Here is an 11,921-nt window from a genome sequence, read left to right on the forward strand (position 1 = left end):
TGTGATTTAATTATTTTTTTAAAAAAATTGTGATTTAATGATCAAATGATTATATGATATAATCATATAAATTATAGTGATAATATATTAATACTCAAATTGTGATTTAATTATTTTTTAAAAAAATTGTGATTTAATGATCAAGTGATTATGTTATATGTATAAATATTTTTATAATTATAATTATAAAAATATATTATATAAAAAGGCGGTTAGCGGTTAGCGGTTACGGTTAGTAGACCCAATAACCGCTAACCGCTAACCGCTAGGCGGTTATGGCGGTTAGGCGGTTAGCGGTTAATGCGGTTAGACGGTTAGGCGGTTAGGCGGTTGGCGGTTATAGCGGTTAGCGGTTAGCGGGCGGTTTTTAACCGCCCGCCTTTGCACCCCTACTCTCATCTTTCCTCCCCTTGTGTGACTTGTGTCTGTGTGGACATGTAAAAACAAAAACAAAAAACAAAAATCATCTATTTGATTGATAGTCACAAAATAACAAGTGAAAGAAAATTTTGAAGTCCACGAAAAGTACGAACTTTTTCTTTTTTATGAAAGTAATTCTCTCTTGAACCTTTCAAAAAAAAAAAAAAAAATTCTCTCCTGAAAAAATGTGTTTAACTCAACCATTTTAAAACAGTTCGGTATATTACTTATTGAATTATAAACCTTTTATTTGAGTTATGTTATTATGAAAGCCCTAGTCGCTTCCAATGCTCTTTTGATTAATTCTCTTGTTAGATTAACAGTGCTCAAAATTTTCTTGTAATTCTTGGCGCCTCTGAGTCATACAAGTTAACTAACCTAGCCCTTACGAACTAGGAGTGTTACACATATTATGTTATTTACTGTGTTGAAAATGCTTCCACAACGCATTCACTTTCATTTCATCATTTGAGACACTTCGATCCGGAACCAGCTTTGGAACAAGAGCCCTACCCTCAAGCATGCTCACCACTGCAGACATGGTAGGCCGAACTGTTGGGGAAACATTAGTGCATAAAAGAGCCACATTGATAGTCACCATAACCTCTTCTGTCTTGAAGTTTGAGCCCAACCTTGGATCCACCAGTTCCAATAAACTCCCTTTCTCTTTTAAAACAAGTGCCTGCAAACAGACAACATGCTACTAATCAAGAATTTGTGAACTCTAGTAGGAAAAGAAGAATTCAAGAAACAAATAAAGTCGGAGTTGATTCTTCATTTAGAAAGAGTGGAAGAGTTGAAGAGTTTGCCTCAACATTGCATCAACTTTCTAGCTCAACAAATATGACAATTGGATATTCAACATGAAACATCTCCGTAATTAAATTCTAAGATTTTAACAAACGCAAGCATATATAAATTAACAAGAGCATAAAAAGGAGAAAATGTAAGAAAGAAAGAGATTCAAATTACCCGATTAAGAAGATGGAAACAGTCCTCCTTTGGTCGGTAACCAGTGTTGCTCATTCCACTGACAATTTCTAAGGTAACAACTCCAAAACTATAGACATCTGCTTTGTCAGTTAAATAACCCCGCATTGCATATTCAGGTGCCATATATCCACTGCAAACATTTTCAGCATCACGAATTCGTAAGATTGCAAATATTAAGGGCAATAATTTCCAATTGCTTTTGTGTGTGTGTGTGTGTTTGTGTCTTGAGGGCATGGGTAAACTAAATCAATAGTTAACTTGTAAGATACTTTCAATTTTCTTTTTCTTCCTATTTCTTTGAAACTATTGTATCACATGAAAATAAGAAAAAAGATAATAGGAAACACTATCACATGAAATTAATACACAACAACTCACTAAGTTCCAGCAACTCGGGTTCTTATGTGGGTTTTATCCTCTTCATCAAGCTTGGCTAAACCAAAGTCAGATATCTTAGGGTTGAGATTTTTATCAAGCAATACATTAGTAGCCTTGATGTCTCTATGAACAATCTTCAATCTTGATACTTCATGGAGATATGCCAAACCTCTTGCTACACCAACACAAATCTTTCGTCTTGTTGGCCAATCCAATTTCAACTCATATTCTTGTGGCCCTTCAATTAATCAAATTAATAAAAAAACAGTTAATGACTAAGCATACATGCAATGTTATCAATGACTATAAATACACAACAAATGCAATTTAGTGCATGAAGGTAAAAGTTTACCAAACAAAGCACGAGCGAGACAATTATTTTACATGTACTCATATACTAGCAACAATTGATTTCCTTCAATACAGCATCCATAGAGCTTAACAAAATGAGGGTGTTGCAAAGCAGAAATCATGCCTATCTCATTCACAAACTCATGATTTCCTTGCTTTGATTTGGAAGAAAGCTGTTTGACAGCAATTATGGTACCATCTGATAGAAGGCCCTGCATCTGGGAAACATAAAACCTTTTTCATAAATGAACAAGGACACTTCAAAAAGATAGAGCTACAATAAGAAAAATTCAAATACAATCAATCAAAATAAAATATTTATTCTGCAAATACCTTATAAACAGAATCAAACCACCTTCACCAATTTTATTCGCAGCATCAAAGTTGTTTGTGGCAGCTTTGATTTGGCTTAAGGTAAATATAGCAGTTTGCCGGCCCAAACCCTTTAAATTTGAGGAAGATGCCAAGTCAGATACAGAAGTATGTCTAAGAAAATTGCATAATTGTTGACATTCCTCAGAGTTTGAGACATATTTTAGTACATACTGTACACAACCTCACGATGATCATAATACTAAACAAGTTAACTGTTTCCACTTCATCCTATAAGTGTGCATATGCATCTTTAGTGTGTTCCAACATGCATACACATGCAAAGTGCTCAATGGGAAAAAAATAAAAGGAAAAAAGAATCCAAAGAACATAGCATAAGTAAATAACTTTTACCAAAAAGTAATACCAATCCATATAATAACATCATTAATTGCCTTGCAAATACCTTGTCCCATTTTATTTTTCTGTCCTAGACAGCACTTCCACCAGAGGATACCCAGAACCAAAAATATAACAAAAGCTCCGGCAGCAGCAATCCCAACCTTTGCACCTAGAGATATAACAGTTCCATTTTCTGATGGAGACATAAAGTCTGTTTGAAGAAAAAATATAAGAGTAATAACATTAATCATTGTCAAGGTAATTGATAGGAGAAATCATCATCCAAGTAACACATGGAAAACAAGGAGGTCCAAACTGATAGTTAGGAATACTTCAATGAAAATAAATAAGAAAACGATTTCATTCTCTTATTCATCAATATGATTGTTGAATATCATTTCTTCAAGTAGTAGACATTAAACTGAATATATATATATAAAATAAAACCATAAAAAGTAGACAAGAAAGACAAATGCATCCATCTATGTTTCCATAAAGAAATTACAAGGCCAAATCAAATACTATTAAGGAAATAAACGAAATATCTTTAGCACCATTCATCCTTAAGAGTACCCAGAGAAATAGAGGTAAAGTTTTAGATATATAAGCAAGTCTAAGAATGGTTTACTTTCAAGCCACCGAAATTTAATATAAGAGCTCATAAAAGATAAAAATTACCATGATCCACAGAAATAGCTATAATAAGAGGACCATAGACTCCTGTGTCTGGGATACCAGTTGTCCCCTTCCCAGCCCAATAGAAACGGATCTCCAAGGTATTACTAGTCACAACAGCAGTAAAGTTTGTTATAATTGCCTTACCAACTCCACCGGCCTCTTTTACAATGTTGAAATCCTTCCATACCAGCTCTCCCTACAATACTCTAATCCATTTATGTGTTATCAACTGTTTCATTCTAACTACTTGAGTACTGAAAATTGCTTGGTGAAAGTGGAAGCATATTGTAATAACTACCTGAATGTAAATATCAAATATACGCCTTCCCAAGCTGCTATATGTTTTATCGTCAGTGAACATTATCTCTGCAAAATGGTGGTTGACTTTGTAATTTCCATTTCCCAAACAAAAAGCATAATATAAGAGAGAGGGATGAAAGGCGTGCATTCATGTACAGTTCAGGGTTGGTCATAGAGAGTCTGGATGAGTTTGTGAATAAAAGTGGGTCCATTTGGTCATCATTATCCATGAAGTCACCAGTGCTGCTAAATGCCCAGTTTTGTGCACTCTGGAAAAAATTTGAAGGTCCACTGGTATCAGTATCAGGGTCATATGCGGTAGTGCCATTGATAGATACTGCTTTTCCACCGCAATTTATATGAACATTGTACCAATCTGGGACAAAAACAACAATAAATTAGTAACAATTGAACATGTAGACGTAAAAGCATTAATAACCGTCAAAAAAGAATAGGAAGAAAACCTATTCAATATTCTCAATTGAGAGAGCAGTGAGGAGAAGCAAGGATGAGTTAGTACACAATTCAGGCAAACGAAATGAAAGAAGTCATTTATTGTCATTGCCCATTCACAGAGGACATTTTTTACATTATGACTAAGACTATCACAATAAATTCCACAGATAAGGAGTTTTATGTTTCTTTTATGCCTAGAAAAAAAGGAATTTCCATTCCTATAATATAGTGTTACAACTTTCAAAACATCTAAGAATTGAAGAATTATGTAACATAGGATGTAAAAGCAGGTTCCTTGTTCACGAAGACCACAGGCATGACAAGAAAACCTACATGATTTATACAGGTTTCCTTTCCAACTGATGTAGTAAACTTGATAACAACAGTGCCACCTTTCTATAAAGAAAACTTCCAACAAAGAATAAAAATTTAAAAAAGAAAAGGAAACCTAGAGAAGTGCACCCTCAACTATTGTGGTTTTATCGCTTTCAACATCTATCTTTCATCCTTTTTTCCTTCAGTTTTTTATTTCACGCAATCTACTATACTTAGTTGTACTTAGAACAACCTCTTATTCTTTAGAAATTACAGACCTATTTATAAGAGGTTTGGCTATAAAGTTTCAGTCCCCCATCCACCACGACAAGGAAAAGCAAACAGGTCGGTAACACTATTGACACACGGTAATCATGAGAATATAACAATATTAAGGAAATATATGATATTTCAACTTACAATGTGAACAACGAAAGCTTCTCAAACAGGAAACCATGCCACTGATAGAACAATTAAGGTCCAAAACAATTTAGTGTAACATAAAAAATGGATTTGTGTTTATATGTATATATCAAGGCAATACACCAGAAAGTTAAAAGTTTTTGATGCATATTTTTGATAGATGAAGTTGATACTCACGACTTATTGTCAATTGAAGAGCTGGCAAACAAGTTCCTGAGGAAAATAACAAGGGAAAAGTTTAGGGAGTATGCCCATGCATGCATGTACACACAAAAACATGCTTAGATGGAATTCTTACACACTACGTTGTTGACAAACTGATAGCCCTGAATTCCCAATCGTGAAGTTGTTATATGAAAGATCACTGCACACAAAGAGGCAACGTGATTCATCAGCTTCCATGATGTAGCATGACCAGAAAACTTATATTATACATGATAGTGCATAACATACATGGAAGGGATGATAGTATTCAGATTTAATTCTTCATATTCTTCATTCTACATAATCCAAGATACTAAGCTAACAACTGAACTTAAGTAGAAAAACTACAAGCACTTTCTACTACTCAAAAGGGGATTAGCTGCTCATAAACTATCATAAGCTGAGGAAATACTTCCTAAAATGATGATCTCCTTATAGTCCTATTATCTTGCTAACAATCCCATGAGCAAATACTAGAAGATTGAATGCCAATCCAGAATATGGAGGCTCTTCTCCTCCAAGTTGGATCATGAACCATAGCAACAAAAGATATTTGAATCTTGAACTCAAAAGGAGACATTAGTATGGCTGTAATTGCACAGGACATGCTTTCAATGAAAATGCATATTCTCTGGATCCTGTTTTCGACGTTGGGATGCCATTTCTGACACATTGTAGAAAAAGCACCTGGAAGTAAACACAAGGAGAGTAGGAAGCATTGGGAACTCTCAGGAGTAGAAATTCTTGGAAATGCCATTGAAACTTATAAGGAATGCATTTCCTTTAATCCTCCTGTTTTGATATGCTTTCAGACCCTCATTTTCTAAATTGATTAATGAAGTATCTCACAGATTTCTATAAATTACACTTTAAAGAAGCAAATCGTTTTTGTCGGTGTCACTTTTCTAATGATTAAGATTTAACATTTATAGCATGTGTTGTGTTGGATCGGACCTTTTTGACCATCTCATCCGAAAACAACCTAACAGCATCAAAGTTTCTTCACATTTTGACATTCAGACCAAATCAAATGGAAGACATGTAAGTAACTACGTATTACCAGAGGTCATACTCAGATACATTTTTTTTTTCAGTTGAAGTAAAAGCGACTGAGTAATAAAGGGAGATAAAGCTCTAGAAGATAGTCAACAAGGTAAGATGAACAATCATTATTATTATTAATGAAATATCATGCAATGATTAGGATAAAAGAATCAATATCTTTGGTTGACTAATTGTATATATAGAATTTGGCAGAGAACCTTACATGTTGTCCCCTTTATTCAGCATCCACAGAGGCACCTGTCCAGTTAGCAAGTTGCCGGTTAAATATCTAAACAAAATCAATATTGCCAATTCAGTATCGTTATGTACGTAGTTTGTGCATTACAGATCATCAAGTAGACTTTCCCTTGAGGATGAAAATCTTTAAAACATCCAATGGCTAAACGAATATTTATACTTTGGATGATTTCATATTAACAATAATAAATTACATGAAATGGCATCCCTACTCTAGCAAGTAGAGGTAGGAGTGTTAGCTACATCTATGATCATTTGGAAGAGGAACAACTTAACTAGGAAATCAATTTAAAAAATTCTTATATGGATATCAACATGCAGTATTTAACTCTAGGAAACCTATAATTTGAATGACATGAAAGGACTTATTTCTCTTTTGTAGCCTTTAGCAGACACACTACTGGGTACTTGTTTAAGAGAAGACAATTTCAGCACTCAATTACCCATATGGATGATATGTTTGTCCAATCCAAATGCTTAAAACTTTTTACAGAACCTTTGTAACTAAAAGCTTGACTTGGTGCATTTAAGCCACATTAGTGCCATGTTCTATTCTACAGGCTATCCAGTTACTTCACCCTTGAAACATCCTGTCTGGTTGGTCACAGATAATTCTGTTTGGGGCCCAAAGTTTGTTTGAGTTTAACTTTGATGCCAAAAGGATATTTTTGCCTGATTTTATACTTGAGGTCTTTTAAGGCCAGAATCTAGGAATCATCCAGTTAATCAAATTGGAGATAGCCTAATTGATCAGGCCATTAAACTATTCCTTTTTTCATCCCCACTAATGAGGTAACAGTCACACAGTGTCTATCAGCTATACAAAAATGGTTGTCTGCAATTTGGTATATGAAAAGATACATATAATTTAAAATGCATACATGTAATCTGATTTTTGTAGACTTGCAAAGCTGCTTGGAATTTCTCCTCTTAGTTTGTTAAAGCTGAGATCTCTGCAAGAAAAGTTATACTTAAATGAATTAGAAAACAAATAGCACCTTAAAAAACCAATCCTTTCCTGAAAAATGGTACAAACAAACAACATATTGAAGGTGTAAAAATGAGAAAAGACGATCATTTTTATATAAGAATGTCATAAACAAAGTCAAAACCATGCTAATTTAGTTGGTATTCTTAAATCTTTTAAAAAGCATATTCCAATCATGTCAATCAACACAAGGAGAAGAAAAGGAATTCCAAGCCATGCAAGAATACTGAATGATCCATAAATTAGCATAAAAGCATTTTTAAGAGAATTTTTGAAATATCAGCAAACAGAAAATGTACAAAAAAGTGGCCACGATACTAACAAGGTTTTCAACGTTGTCATATCCCCAAGAAATTCAGGTAGCTGTCCAGTAATATTGCAACTCCTCAATATCCTGTAACAAAATAAAAAATATCTATGTAAGGTCGAGTAGCCATAAGGATGGAACTTCTGAAAATGATGTCATTGAAACATTTAACTTACAGTGTCTTCAACTGTGTCAGATTATTAAGTGGTGGAAAAGGTTCTTCAGATCCATTCAAGTCACTAATTCTCCTGCATATCAAATTCAACAAAGAATATAGTAATTCAAATGCAATTCCATCTGAAAATGATTTATAGGTGTGACATAAAAGGTTGATACTAACCAGTCAGATAACTTTTCCAAAAGAGCAACGCCAGGAGGAATTGGCCCCTTCAAACCACTTGCCTGAATCACTCTGTTGTTGCCAAATTTTGATGTAATGAGGGATAACAAATAACAGCCATAATTAAATAAAGACAAAATCCTCAATCAAAATTAAAAAAGAAAAAGGAATAAAGCTCTCACAGTTTTCCAAGCTTTTTCCAATTTTGAATATAATTGGGTATCTTTCTAGAAAACTGATTGTCACTGATCCGACTGCATTACATTGAATGGACAGAAGGAATTTTTTTTTTTTTAAAAAAAAAACATGAAACGTCATATGTAATCTCAGATGAAAAACTTAATGCGGAAAGAAAGAAAGAGTAGCTTACAAGTCCTTCAATGTGATCAGCCCTGCAAATGAATCAGGCAGCTTCCCAGTAAAATAATTCGAGCTGAGAAGACTATAACAACATCATCATCATCAACAACAACAACATTAGCCTCAAGAATTCTCACACCAAATAAAAGAGATAAGATTCTTGTAATAAGAGGGAACATTCAAAAACGTCTTACAATCTTTCTATAGAGGGCATATGGCCAAGCTCTGGAGGAAGATTTCCTGAAAGTTGATTGAACTCCACCGTACTCTGAATAATAAAACCGCATTATTCCTCAATTACAAAACTCTTGAAAAAAAAAAAAAATCACAAATAGAAACAAATGGATGATCATAACTCACAAGGTTTTGAGAGTTGTGATGTTTGCCAGCTCTTTGGGGATAGAACCCGTTAACCGGTTTCCAAGAAGGGAACTGCAATAAGACTCTTACGTTAAAATCATCTTCTCATGAAAACATATATATATATATATATATATATATATATATATATATATATATAGAGAGAGAGAGAGAGAGAGAGAGAGAACATGTTGACCAGCTGCAGGGAAGAACCCCATCCCGGAGGGATTGAACCGTTAAGGTAGTTGCGGGTGAGGTTACTAATACAAGAGAGAAATGAATCAGTTGAGGAAACAAACTACAACATGTGGCATCTCTGTTCTAAGTACTTACATTTTTTAGAGGTAAGGCAACCCGGCAAAATTTGGCGGGAGGGTGCCCGCGAGATTTTGTCCTTTCAAAATTCTGTACATCTAGTAAAGAGTGGGGGTTTTTTAGTTACCGAAGCTTAACATTCTCAATATATATATATATCAGTATATCGACCCTTTTTTAATTTTTTTATATATTTAAGGGTATAGTTGTATTTTTATAATTTTTTGGAGCCATAAAAAATATTTTACATATTAGGGGTTTAAACGGTATCAATAAATTGTAAATGAAAAGGACCGAAAGATTATAATTCTAAATTGTAAATTTTTAAAGTTTAGAGACGGGAAATATTAAAAATCGTTTGGTACGTGCTCAAACTTCAAGAAAATAAGTGAAGTTTTTTCTAGTTTAAATCATGAACAGCTTAACTAAATTTTCATATATATGTTTTTAAGGGTACATTAATATAATATGAAACTATTTATCAAGATAAAGTCTTGATAAGTAAAGTCCTTTCAATATTTTAAGATCAGGTTAAAGGAATGATTTAGATAATTACTTAGCGTGGCGTGGGATAGAAAAACCGTACGTATCTGAAGATTGATAAAACATTAAAGATTAATGAAACAAAAAGAAAAAAAAAATGTTGATAATGACGTGGAAATAAATAAAATTTTTGTGGATTAACGCGGACGAGATGGGTTTTGACGGACAAGACGTACGTGGTCCTCATTCCTCATTTAAAAGATATTTTTGGACACCGAAAGTCAAAGATACAATGAATTTTGGTCGTACTATTCAAAAGCAGTGGCCCCCAGTGGCAGTGGGCAGGCCGCAGACCACGACTTCGATTTTATTTTACTTTAAAAAATATATATATAATTCGAGGTATAGCTTTTATGTTTGGCATTGCATCTTAGCCTCAAATTTTTTATATGTATAAAGGTATGGCATGCCAATTACTTTTATTAAATGCCAACCGTTAGGTCACTTTCAAGCAAAAAAACACAAAAAAAAAAAAAAAAAAAGAAAATCATAAAAGAAAATGGCCATTTGATTTTGAACAGTTTATGTTCAAAAATATCACATGTTTGTGAACTAACTTTTGTCTAAAAAAAGTTTTAAGGAGTAGTTTAATTGGTTGTGAAGTCCGTTTTATGAAGTTGAGGTCACTAATTCGAATTCTTTTTTTCTCTTTCTTTATGTGAGTATGTCAAAAAAAAAAAAAAAATTCTATCACAAAAAGAAAATACTAAGCGTTACTATTAAGTAGTTTTTGAAGTCCTGATATTCCTTTCTAAATTTTGAAGGTACAAGTGACAAATGAGTAAATACTTTTGGATAATATTGTATTTTTCCTGAAATGAAACTTTTATAAAATTAAAATAAGGTAATAATAAAAATATATAATAATAATTTAAGGACTGATTTTAGTGTCACATTATCCAATTGTAGGTAAATCTACTAAATATTTCCCATTATTACTAAGACAAGTTTTATTTTCTCTTTCTGAGCTATTACGTACTAATACATTATCATTAAAGATGTAGATAAGATATACGAAAATTAAAGGTGTAATATATAAAAAACAATCTCATTGAAGCGTATGTCGGTGGATGCGTATGTGCAGGGAGAGAGAGATGACGTACATGCTGACAACATGGCACACGGTTCCATTGGAGGAGGAGCAGTCACAGGTAAGATTATTCTCTTTTGATCCTTCTGCTCGGTAGAACCATCCAGAATCTCCGCTGCACGGATCGACGCTGAAATTCCAGTCCGTCTTCCCCAAACTCTTCGCTATCCAACCAATCAAATTTGCACGTTTTCCCGATGAAAATACTTTATTTTTATTCAGGTGTGATGAAAGCATACCTTCATCATCCGGCAACACTGCGGCTCCGAAAACGAAGGTTGCGAAGCAAAAGAAGAGAGTTGAAGCAAGGAGAAATGGAACAAGAAGAAACATCTTCTTCTTCATTTTGCTAACGAAAACACCTTCACCTATCCTCGCAAAATGGTGCCAAAATCAAATTGATTGCTCTCTAATGCATGAGGAAAGCTGCGAGGAAGCAAGGGATCGAATAATATAACTTCAGCTTTTGGTTTGAGTGATAAAAGAAAGTAGACTTCAATGACGTACAAGTCAACTATTATTGTGTAAAGTTTAAGCAAGTGTCTAGTGTCTACTTATTTTGTGGACAACTTGTAAACTTAATAGGCCACGAAATTTATTAATTACTCTAATAATGCATGGAACATGTCGGGCTTGTTTCGGAATAGACTTGGTAGATATGTAATTTTTGGTTTGAAAGTTATTGATATAATATAAAGTAGGTAGAAATTTTTAGTTTTTTTAATAAAAAAATGAAATTTTTTGTTTTGTATGAAGTTTTTTATTTAAATAATAATAAAAAATTATTGATATCATATAAAATTATTGAAGTAAGAAACATTGACTTGGTACTTGGTAGTGTTTTTAAAAGTAATAAAAGTTGATACCATAAAACCTTAACAATAAAAATAAGAGAAATAAAACAATCAATAAAAAAATAATCCAATATTTGTTTATTTAATAATGGAGACAACTGTAAAAATAATAATTAAAATAATTAAAACACACATATATGCCACTTGCCTCGTGCGGGTCCTCAATGCCTACACAAGTTGTTGAAAAACAAGTCTTGGAAATCTGGTCATACATAGGAACATCACATGCA

General features: G+C 33.3%; 1 pseudogene across 1 annotated transcript; it reads right to left on the minus strand.

The window, feature by feature from the left end:
- Window positions 1-736: 736 nt before the first annotated feature.
- Window positions 737-11,416, minus strand: LOC132175431 (putative leucine-rich repeat receptor-like serine/threonine-protein kinase At3g14840; annotated as a pseudogene). The gene is made up of 23 exons (XR_015911685.1): window positions 10,851-11,416; window positions 9,223-9,294; window positions 9,078-9,149; window positions 8,890-8,961; window positions 8,724-8,795; window positions 8,540-8,611; window positions 8,352-8,423; window positions 8,170-8,241; window positions 8,006-8,077; window positions 7,845-7,916; window positions 7,416-7,487; window positions 6,500-6,565; window positions 5,327-5,392; window positions 5,206-5,241; window positions 5,026-5,066; window positions 3,833-4,210; window positions 3,535-3,730; window positions 2,921-3,067; window positions 2,485-2,593; window positions 2,144-2,376; window positions 1,792-2,029; window positions 1,393-1,543; window positions 737-1,102 (listed from the first exon to the last, which is right to left on the minus strand). The product of XR_015911685.1 is annotated as a putative leucine-rich repeat receptor-like serine/threonine-protein kinase At3g14840 (transcript).
- Window positions 11,417-11,921: the final 505 nt, after the last annotated feature.

Source organism: Corylus avellana, chromosome 3, assembly GCF_965113065.1.
Source record: "Corylus avellana chromosome 3, dhCorAvel1.hap1.2, whole genome shotgun sequence".
In the NCBI taxonomy this organism is placed as follows: Eukaryota; Viridiplantae; Streptophyta; class Magnoliopsida; order Fagales; family Betulaceae; genus Corylus; species Corylus avellana.